Here is a 10,136-nt window from a genome sequence, read left to right on the forward strand (position 1 = left end):
GGGGTCCTACATTTTTCATTGATTTTTTGTGTTATTCAAAGTTTCTGGAGTGCGAGATTTACGTTATATCTTAGTGTTCGTTGGTACCATTCCATGACCATCTTTTTCTTCTTGAAACACATCATTTGTCTACCTTTTTCCTCCATAGATCCCTTATATTCCTTGAAATTGATTAGTTAACATTATTATAGTTGTTAGTTTGCATTAAAGTTAATTTATGAGTTTTTATGTCAGAAATTAGGAATTTTTAATAAAAAAGTTACATGAAGTCACAAAATCCTGTAAATGGTTCATCATCTGACACGTGGCATGACAGGAAAGCTAAAGCAAGGGATAGGAATGAAAACTAGAATGTACAAGCATGGAGAAACATCGATCCTACAGCAAATCAAACACTCCTGGTTATGCAGTCAATGCTGGTCAAAGCCCCAGCCTTTTCATGACAAAGGCAGCAACAACCATAGGTTTCCCAAACCAGTTTCGTTTTGTTTCTTTTTGGAAATCGGTTTAGAATGGAAATGACCCAAAAATCATTCCATAGTAAAAGCGGAAACAACTGCATAGTGAATGTACATTCAATCCAAATGAAAAGCCGTGTATTAGTTGTTTTTAAAAACACAGATATAGTTACAGTTACATGGTTGGTGATCTCTGTATATCGTTTTGAAAACAGAGCTTTTGTATGATCTTCAGAACTTAATACCAGAACTCGATTACAGTCACAGTTTCATTATAACATTGTTCATGCATTAATACCTTAGTTGCTTGAGCTTATTCCAGTATACCATTGAAACGCGGACGGGCTCTGCGTGGACGGGTATACTGTCATTTTCATTTCATTAGCAGCTTTTGAATATTGTATAGCATGCATAGTGATTAGAGTTATGCTTATAATTTTGTTGATTTAATTAGAAATATTTATGAATGATGTTTATGGTGATAGCTTAAAGGATTTATCGTTAAGATCATTGAACCATATCTTGTAAGAGACCTGATCCATAGTTATATTTTTAAAGCATCCTCATAAACTCTGTTTACATGTATTTAAATTTGTAGTATGCTTTTGAACTTTCATGAATGCTGAGTGTTAACTAGACAGAGCTTTTGTGCATATCATCCTTGTAAGGGGATTAAAATCTCGGTCTAGCAATACACAGTGTCTTTAGGTCAGTTAGATGAGTTGAGTGACCTGAGTGTCAAGGTGATAGGGAACATATCTTAACCTTCCATAAAGAAGTACTATAACCTACCACAATGAACACTTAGTTAGGAATCCTTTATGTCTATAGATTTTGGACGCATGCCTCGAAGTTTACTTACCCTGGTTGATAATAAATTTAGCCTAATATAGCACCCTAGGTTGGTCACTACATTTTGGCGCCGTTGCCGGGGAGGCGTAGTTAGAGGATTTCGAAAAAAATTAAAATATAATTTTTTTTTTTTTAATAAACAAAAACAAGCAAAAACATAGATTTAGAAGTCATGTTTACTTATGCCTAGATCTAGAGATAATAAAGGTAGATTCATAAAAACCCCCCATCCAAAAACTAACCTACCATCAGGAGCAGACCCTTTAGGAAACATTGAACACACAACACCAGCTGAGGAAGTCACCATACAAGAATGTGAGGATAAACAAAAATCAGGGCAAAGACTCACACTCATCGATAGGCAAATTCTATTAGCACACAAATCACAGAAGAAACACTTCCCTGGATCCTCTATACAAGGAGAAAGTAGCACAGTGACTCAACAATCTTTCTTTAATCTTCTCTTTGAAACAAGTGACACTGAACAAGAAACAGAGGAACCTATCAAAATGGCTGAGGAAGGAGATGGATTAGTACCAAATCAAGGTCGAAGAGACGAGGAAGAGTCAACCTTAAAATTTCCTATTCAAGAACCACAAGAAGATGATGAAATAAAAATGAAAAACATACCTCCATTTGTGCTACCAAACTTTTATGGCATGGCTTTAGAAGACCCAGATTCATTCTTGTTTGAGTTTGACATTGTATGTCGAACATATGGTTACACAGATGATGCCCATAGGCTTAGACTCTTCCGAGAAACATTAAGAGCATCAGCATTAAGATGGTTCATGGGGCTTGGTGAACATGCGATAACTGATTGGGATGGCATGAGAAGAATATTCCTAAAGAAATGCCAACCTTATTGTAGATCGAAAGATTCCAAAGATGATATCTTTAGGATGAACCAACAAGAGGATGAAAATTTAGAGGAATACTTAGAACGGTTTGTTTACAATTTACAAAAATCAAAACACTGAACCATGCCTCTTGATTTGATTCGAACAATATTCTTGAAAGGCATTCGAGAGGAATACTTAGATGATCTTAACTTGATGGGAAAAGGTGATATTTCTAATTTACCTTTTGAAGAAATTGCTGAGTTATGTGAAAAGTATTATAGGAGCAAAGCCAAAATTGGAAAAAGAACCATATCATCCAAAGCGACAAAATCTGCTTCAGCAAGTGTCGCAAGGGCTGAAATAGGGAACCTATTAGAAGAATTCAAAACAGATCTGTTAATTACCTTAGGAACCCAAATTGACACTCTAAAAGCTAAGAAAATACAAGAAGATGAAGATCAGATGATGGCTATATTTTGGCCAAAATGTCGGAAGAAACATGCCTTAAAAGGCTGCCCATTAGAAAACATTCAAGTTTGTGCCTTTTGTACTGAAAATCATGATATATTTCATTGCTCTAAAGTCAAGGTTTTGCAGAATTGTAATGTGGCAGCTAATGCAGATATGGAAAATGTGTATTACATGGGCGCAAAGAGACCATGGCAGCCAAAACCAGCACCTCAAGGTATGTTCCCAAATCAGAATTTGCAATTTCCTGTACATGATCAGATGTATGCTCAGAATTCATGGAATGTACCCATGCCATGGCAGCACCAAAATTACCCCCAACAACAATGGAGACCATCTCAACAATACTCTCAACAATATCATTCATATCCTCAATCATACCAACCATATTCGCAGCCATATCAATAATATCATCAACCATACTAGCCATATCCTCAATCATATCAGCAATATCCTCAGCAGCAAGTTGTTTACCCACACCAACCTCAACCCACTCAACAAGCATTGCCTGCTCCTCCACCAATAAATCCACCACAATTACAACTCCCATCTAACTCACAACCTCCCAGACCTACTCAAATCCCTGCTCAACCTGTACCAAATCCAAATAACAAGGCAGAGAGACCAACCTACAATGTAGATGAGGGAACCTCATATCCCACATTACCCTTGCAAAATATCAATTTGAGGTTTGGTAAGGTACTCCACAAAGAATCTCCAACAGCTGATAAACAAGAAGAAAACGAAGAAAATGAAAATTAAACTTCAAATCAAAGAAAACAAAACGATGACACCAAAAATAAACAAATGCAACTATTGCATCCACCACCTTTTCCAGACTGATTGGTCCAAACAAAACTTCCAATGTCTATACCACAGTTTGATGTTTTAGACGAGCTCAAGAATGTCTATATAAAAATTCCACTACTACAAGCCATAAAAGACATTCCCATATATACTATAGAAATCAAAGAACTGTACCTTAAGAAGCCTACTAGGAAAAGGGTTGATCCACAAACCATTCATGTTATTGGACATTTAGCTGGCCTTGTGACAAACACCATCTCAATGGAAAAGTATGTTGATCCTGGTATTCCCAGGGTCACTACAATCATTAACGACATACATATTCCAAACACTTTAATAGATCTTGGGGCCGCAATAAATGTCATGACTCTTGAAACCATGAAAACACTCTAGCTCACAAATTTGCAGCACACAATAATTGTTTTAGAACTCGCTGATAGGTCTAAAGTGATTCCTGAAGGGATTTTGGAGGACATAATTGTTTCGCTGGAATCTTGGGAGTATCCAGTGGAATTTTTAGTTCTTCAACCAAAATCCAATTTAGGAGGGCACCCTATCATCCCTTGTAGACGATGGTTAACAACTGCTGATGCATTCATAGGATGTCGATCGGGTAATATGATCATTTCACGAGGAACTGAAAGAAAACAACTCACTCTTTACCCATCAGCACGATCACCAGCAGTAGCACACAATTTATGGCTTGACGATAAATACAATGAAAAAGAAGAAGTACAATCTGTTTTTAGCATCAACCAAATCCATGATTTTCAAGAACATAATAATGATGATTTGGTAGAATTGTTCCTTTCTCAACCTGATATTTCCGAAAATTTGAGAAATGACCAATATCATGCTGCAGATGAACTTTTAGCCCAAAATTTTCAGGAAACATGCACCATTCAATCTTTGCAAACAACATTCCACAATATTTTTCCCATTCAATCCATCACAAACACACAGAGTAAGACCATAGAGATTAGTCTAGGAAAAACTCTGAATATTGGCACTCACCTAGACTCATCTCAGCAAGAGAAATTGATTCAAATATTGAGAAAATACCAGAAAGCATTTGCTTGGGACTACACTGATATGCACGAGATTCACCCTGAAACATGCACTCACCATATTTATACCGATAGTACTATCAAACCAGTGAGGCAACCGCAGAGATGAATGAACCCCATTCTCCAGGATATTGTTAAAGAGGAATTACAAAAACTGTTGAAAGTTAATTTTATCTATCCTATCTCTGACAGTCAGTGGGTATCCCCATTGGTATTAGTGCCCAAGAAAAATGTTAAGTGGCGAATTTGTGTCGATTACAGACAATTGAACAAAGCAACGCTCAAAGATTATTTCCCACTACCATTTATTGACCAAGTGCTAGACACATTAGCTGAGAAATCATCATTCTCTTTTCTTGATGGTTTCAGTGGCTACAACCAGATCAGGATAGCCTTAGAGGACCAGGACAAAACCACTTTTACTTGTCCCTGGGGCACTTATGCTTATAATGTTTTTCCATTTGGACTTTGAAATGTTCCAGCTACATTTCAGAGAGCTGTATTAGCTATTTTTGCTGATTTAGTTCATGATTGCGTTGAAGTTTACATGGATGATTTTTCTGTGTATGGCGATTCATTTGAGCATGCATTAGAGAACCTTGAAAAAGTTTTGAAGAGATGTATTGAAGCTAATCTGTCCCTGAGCAATGAAAAGTGTTTTATGATGTTGAATGAGGGGATAGTGTTAGGCCACAATATTTCTTTTTAAGGCATTGAAGTTGATCCATCGAAAATCCAGATCATTGTCAATTTGCCAATTCCGAAGACTCAAAAAGAGGTAAGAAGTTTCCTTGGGTATGCAAGCTATTACAGAAGGTATATTGAACATTTTAGTAAAATAGCTTCACCCTTGTTCAAGCTTCTAGCCAAAGATGTACTTTTCAACTGGAATGAGAATTGCCAGCAAGCAATTGAAACACTAAAAAAGAAGTTGTCAACCACACCAGTCTTAAAAGGACCTAACTGGAACCTACCATTTCACATCTTTAAAGATGCATCTGATATTGCAGTAGGTGCCTCGTTAGGCCAGAAATAGGAGTCTTGTCATTATGCCATCTATTTCATTAGCAAAAATCTAACACCTGCAGAATTAAACTACACAGTCACAGAAAAAGAAATGCTTGCCATCATACATGCTGTGAATAAATTCTGACATTATATAACTGGTTATAAAGTTTTTGTACATACTGACCATTCTGCCATTAGGAATTTAATGAATAAACCAATAACTAGTGGCAGAGTTACCAGATGGTTATTATTGTTACAGGAATTTAACATCACAGTGTTAGATAGACCAGGTAAGGAGAATCAGGTGGCAGATTTTCTTTCTAGACTGCAAAACCAAGGTGAGGTTGTTCCGGTTGAATATTCTTTTCCAGATGAAAATCTATTTGCAATTTCAATAGTGAATCCTTGGTATGCTGACTTGGCCAATTATTTGTTGATAGGAAGAACACCTCCATACTTTACTCCAAAGGAAAAGAAGAGGCTAGTCAAACAAAGTGCTCGATACTCATGGATTAATGGTGATTTATTTTACACTGGTTATGATATGATTATTAGACGATGTGTAAGAAATGATGAGTTAAAATCTTGCATGATGAACCGTGTGGTGTGCATTTTGCAGCTAAGTGAACAACATTCAAGATTCTTAGTCTTGGATACTACTGGCCATCTATTTTCAAGGATTCTAAAAAGTATGTGAAGAGTTGTGATAGCTGCCAAAGAATGGGTAGGCCAACAGCTACAGATGAGATGCCACTTCAACCCCAAGTGCACCTAGAGCCATTTGAAAAATGGGCTCTAGATTTCATAGGACCCATTAATCCAACCTCCAATGGTAAGAAGTACATCTTAGTATGTACTGATTACGTAACAAATGGGCTGAAGCAAAAGCACTAGTTTTAGCAACTGAACAAACAGTGGTAAACTTCCTTTTTGAAGAGATTTTTGTAAGGTATGGAGTACCAAGGGAGATAGTGACTGATCAAGGTACTCAGTTTACTTCAAAGTTAGTTAAGGACATCACAGAAAAATATCAAATCAAGCATAGAAGAAGTACGCCTTACCATCCACAGGCCAATGGCTAGGTGGAATCCACAAATAAAACTTTGGAAGGAATTATCACTGAGACGGTGGCAATGAACAGAAAGAATTGGGAAGAGAAGCTCAAAGATGCACTCTGGGCTTATAGAATCACGTGGAAGAATACTACAGGATTTACACCATATCAGTTGGTGTATGGCAAAGAGGTAATGATTCCTATTGAGTTTCAGATACATAATTTTAAGATGGTTGTAGATTTGGAAATTGATCTGAATGAAGCACAACAAGAAATAATTCAGCAGTTGAATCAGCTGGATGAAATGAGGCAGAAAGCAGAGGAAACAACAATCCTCATGCAAAAATAAAGGAAGTAGTGGCATGATGCACATATCAAGAAGAAGCAGTTCAAAGAAGGAGACTGTGCTTTACTCTTTGATTCTAAATTCAGAGATCATAAAGCCAAGTTTACCACACATTGGATGGGCCCATACGAAATCATTCAAGTTTATGACAATGGATCAGTCAAGCTCATTACTATTGATGGAGAATGCCACTCCTTTACTGTCAATGGTCATCGCTTGAAACTTTACAATAAGCCCATCAGTAAGCAAAATTTTCTTCAAACAGTATCTCAATAGAGAACAGTTGAGATATTGTAGCCTTCAACTGTAGTATCTCTGCCTTAGTTCATTTCATTTCAATTTAGAAATCCAAAAGAAATTAAAAAAAGAAGAAGAAAAATTAAAAAAAAAGAATAATAATAATAATAATAAAAATGGGTTAGATGTGAAAACCAGACTCTGGCACACTCTAACCCAGAATTCTTACTTGAAAACCAATTCTTTGGCTGGTAAGAATTCCTTTTCTTTTTGTTTCCTGTTTGATTCATCACTTGAATAATGACTTGAGGACAAGTCAACGCTTTAGTGGGGGAGAAGCATCAGCATTTTGTTTTCTTATCTCATCTCCTCATTGTAAATTCTCAAAGATTTCTTATCTCATCTCCTCACTGTAAATTTCCAAAGAGTTTGTTTCAGCACTCCAGATTTCAATAAAGAAGTTGTTTTTGTCTTTGTTCTAATCAGAGGGACCTGTTTAAAAAACTATGCAGTGGGACCTGTTTAAAAAAACTATGCAGTGGGACCTGTTTTGTCCAGAAGACTATGTTACCGACACCAACAGTAGTGGGACCTGTTCAACATATATAAAAGGGACTTGTTAAGAGATTGTTATCTAAAGTTATTTCAGCAAAGCTTCAACAAAGTTTCAACAGAGATTCAAAGGTTGCTTGTCACTGAGGCTTCATCAAACACCAAAGATCGAGGAACCTGCACACATATAATTCTTTTCCAGATTTCAAGGAAGCTACACAAACATTTTCCAGATCTCAGGGGGACCTGTTGCATTCAAATTCATCTCAGAGGGACCTGTCATGAACAACAAATATTAGACAAGAAAGACTAGTCCTACCTACCTAGCATGCCAATTCAACGCTTGATCAACCAATAAAAGTGTAATGTATTCTTTATTTTTAACATTTAAATTCTTAGATTATTTTTAATGTTAAATGTGATGACTATGACTGCTACGATCAATTTCAAAAAAACCTACATACCTATCGGCCCTTATCATATTCTTAATCCCTATCATCTCCCAACACTCTAGCCTATCGCATATTTATACGATTTCTAAAATCCCCATACTCTCCATACGATTTCTCAATCCCCTCTTATATCACCCTTCCAACCTTTGTTATCAACTCTTTATCGGCCAATCAAACCCTACTGCCGGTCCAATGAACGAGGGACATGTGGTGAACTGTTTGAAAGCCAAATGTTATACGGTTTTGTTCATTATGTTTGAATCGGCCAAATTATAACATAACCACCCGACGAAGTCGAATGATGCAAACAACTATCTGATATCATACTCCAGTACTCCGTACATGCTTCCAGTGTTATCATGATGGTATTCATATGACCCAGTACAACTACTCCTCTATCATAAAATATGAATATGCTATGAATTGAGTTGGGTCGGTTATTAAAATTTTTTAATTTCATTCTCAGTTGTTCTATATTAGCAATTCGACTTCTATGATTTCAACAGCAAAGACTGAGAGTAGCAAGTGCTACGAAAGGAAAACACAGTCATTTGGGTTTACAAGTTTCGACCTCCACCATAATTACAAGACAATCATCTGGGCATCGCTTAAGTCACTGAAGGAGCTAGTTTCGAAGAACAGAGGGCGCCACCAGGTCAGCAGTGTGGAGCAAAAGACAAAGGTAACAAACCAAAATACCTTTGTTGAATTTGTAAGCATAAACGAAGAGGGTTAGAGCAAAATTTCTCTGTCGAAATGACTAATAGGGTAGAACCAAGCACATTTGACGGTTCTCAGTACCACGAAGACTGCATTGCAATTTTAAAAGAAAAACAATGGCTACCCTTCTTGGAGAAGTTTAATGGAAGCAATGAGGAAGTCACTAAACAATTTTCCTTTACATTTAATGGGGAGAAAGCCTTGATAGGTAATTTTTCATTCAGGGTTTCAGAAGACACCATAGCACAGTCCTTAGGGATCAGCCCAGAAGGGGGGAAATACTTCAAGACAAAATAGTTCAAAGAAAAATCATGGACCCAATTCATGTCCAGATCGAGGGTCTCATCCGTTAATTGGAAGAAAGGTGTCCCTAGGAGCTGGCTGATGCATCCATGGGACGAAATGGTGTATATCATCCAAAAATTTGTTACTTGTGAGGGCCGCTACAACTATACCACATCAAACTACTGTTACATTTCAAAGGGCAGTGCACTATTAGCTTACCATATTTCCTCTTGCAGAGCCTAACTAAAATGTCGAAAACCAGCCAAAAGCAAAAAGGTAACGAGGACAAGAGCTTATATCATTTCGGGCTAATTAAAATTCTTATTGAGTATGAATTACAAAGAAGGGGAAGAACGTGGAAGGAATTCTTGGCTGCCAACCAAATCAAAGATGAAGAGGATGAGCAAGAACAACAAGAGCACTCAGGATTTATGCATGACATTGATGAAGAGATTCCTGTGCACAAATCAAGAAATGTACCTCCACCCATTAGTAGTGTGAGGACGAGGAAAATGAGAAAAGAGGATGCCCAAAAAGCAGAGCAAGATAAAATTTTTACTACCTATACAAGAAGATCCAAGAGAGCACAAAATATCCAGCTACAAGAAGACCAACCAGAATCGAATGCACCTACACCGATGGACATTGAGAGCAATGCTCACTCACAACTTGGACCAGAAGCTGAGATGGAGGTTGAGAGCAACAATAGGCAAGAAAAAGAGTCACCACCTGCCATTAAGAAACAAAGGAGGCTGGAAAAGCAAATTGAAAAGTTAAAAGAAGAACTGATGGAGGCCAACATGCTGGAAAAAGTCATCAAGAAAGAGAATGAAATGCTAAGAGCACAGAGTAAAGAGACTCAACAGAAAAATGAGAAGTTGAGGGAGCAGATCAAGGAACTCGAGGCAGAAAAAACTAACATTTGCAAGTGGGCAACCAAATGGTATAACCAAAAGAAAGCCCTCAAGGAGAAGTACAAGAGTTTAAA

The sequence above is a fragment of the Pinus tabuliformis genome, chromosome J (assembly GCF_031772625.1).
Source record: "Pinus tabuliformis cultivar Carrire ecotype Pingquan chromosome J, CPIR1, whole genome shotgun sequence".
NCBI classification, from domain to species: domain Eukaryota; kingdom Viridiplantae; phylum Streptophyta; class Pinopsida; order Pinales; family Pinaceae; genus Pinus; species Pinus tabuliformis.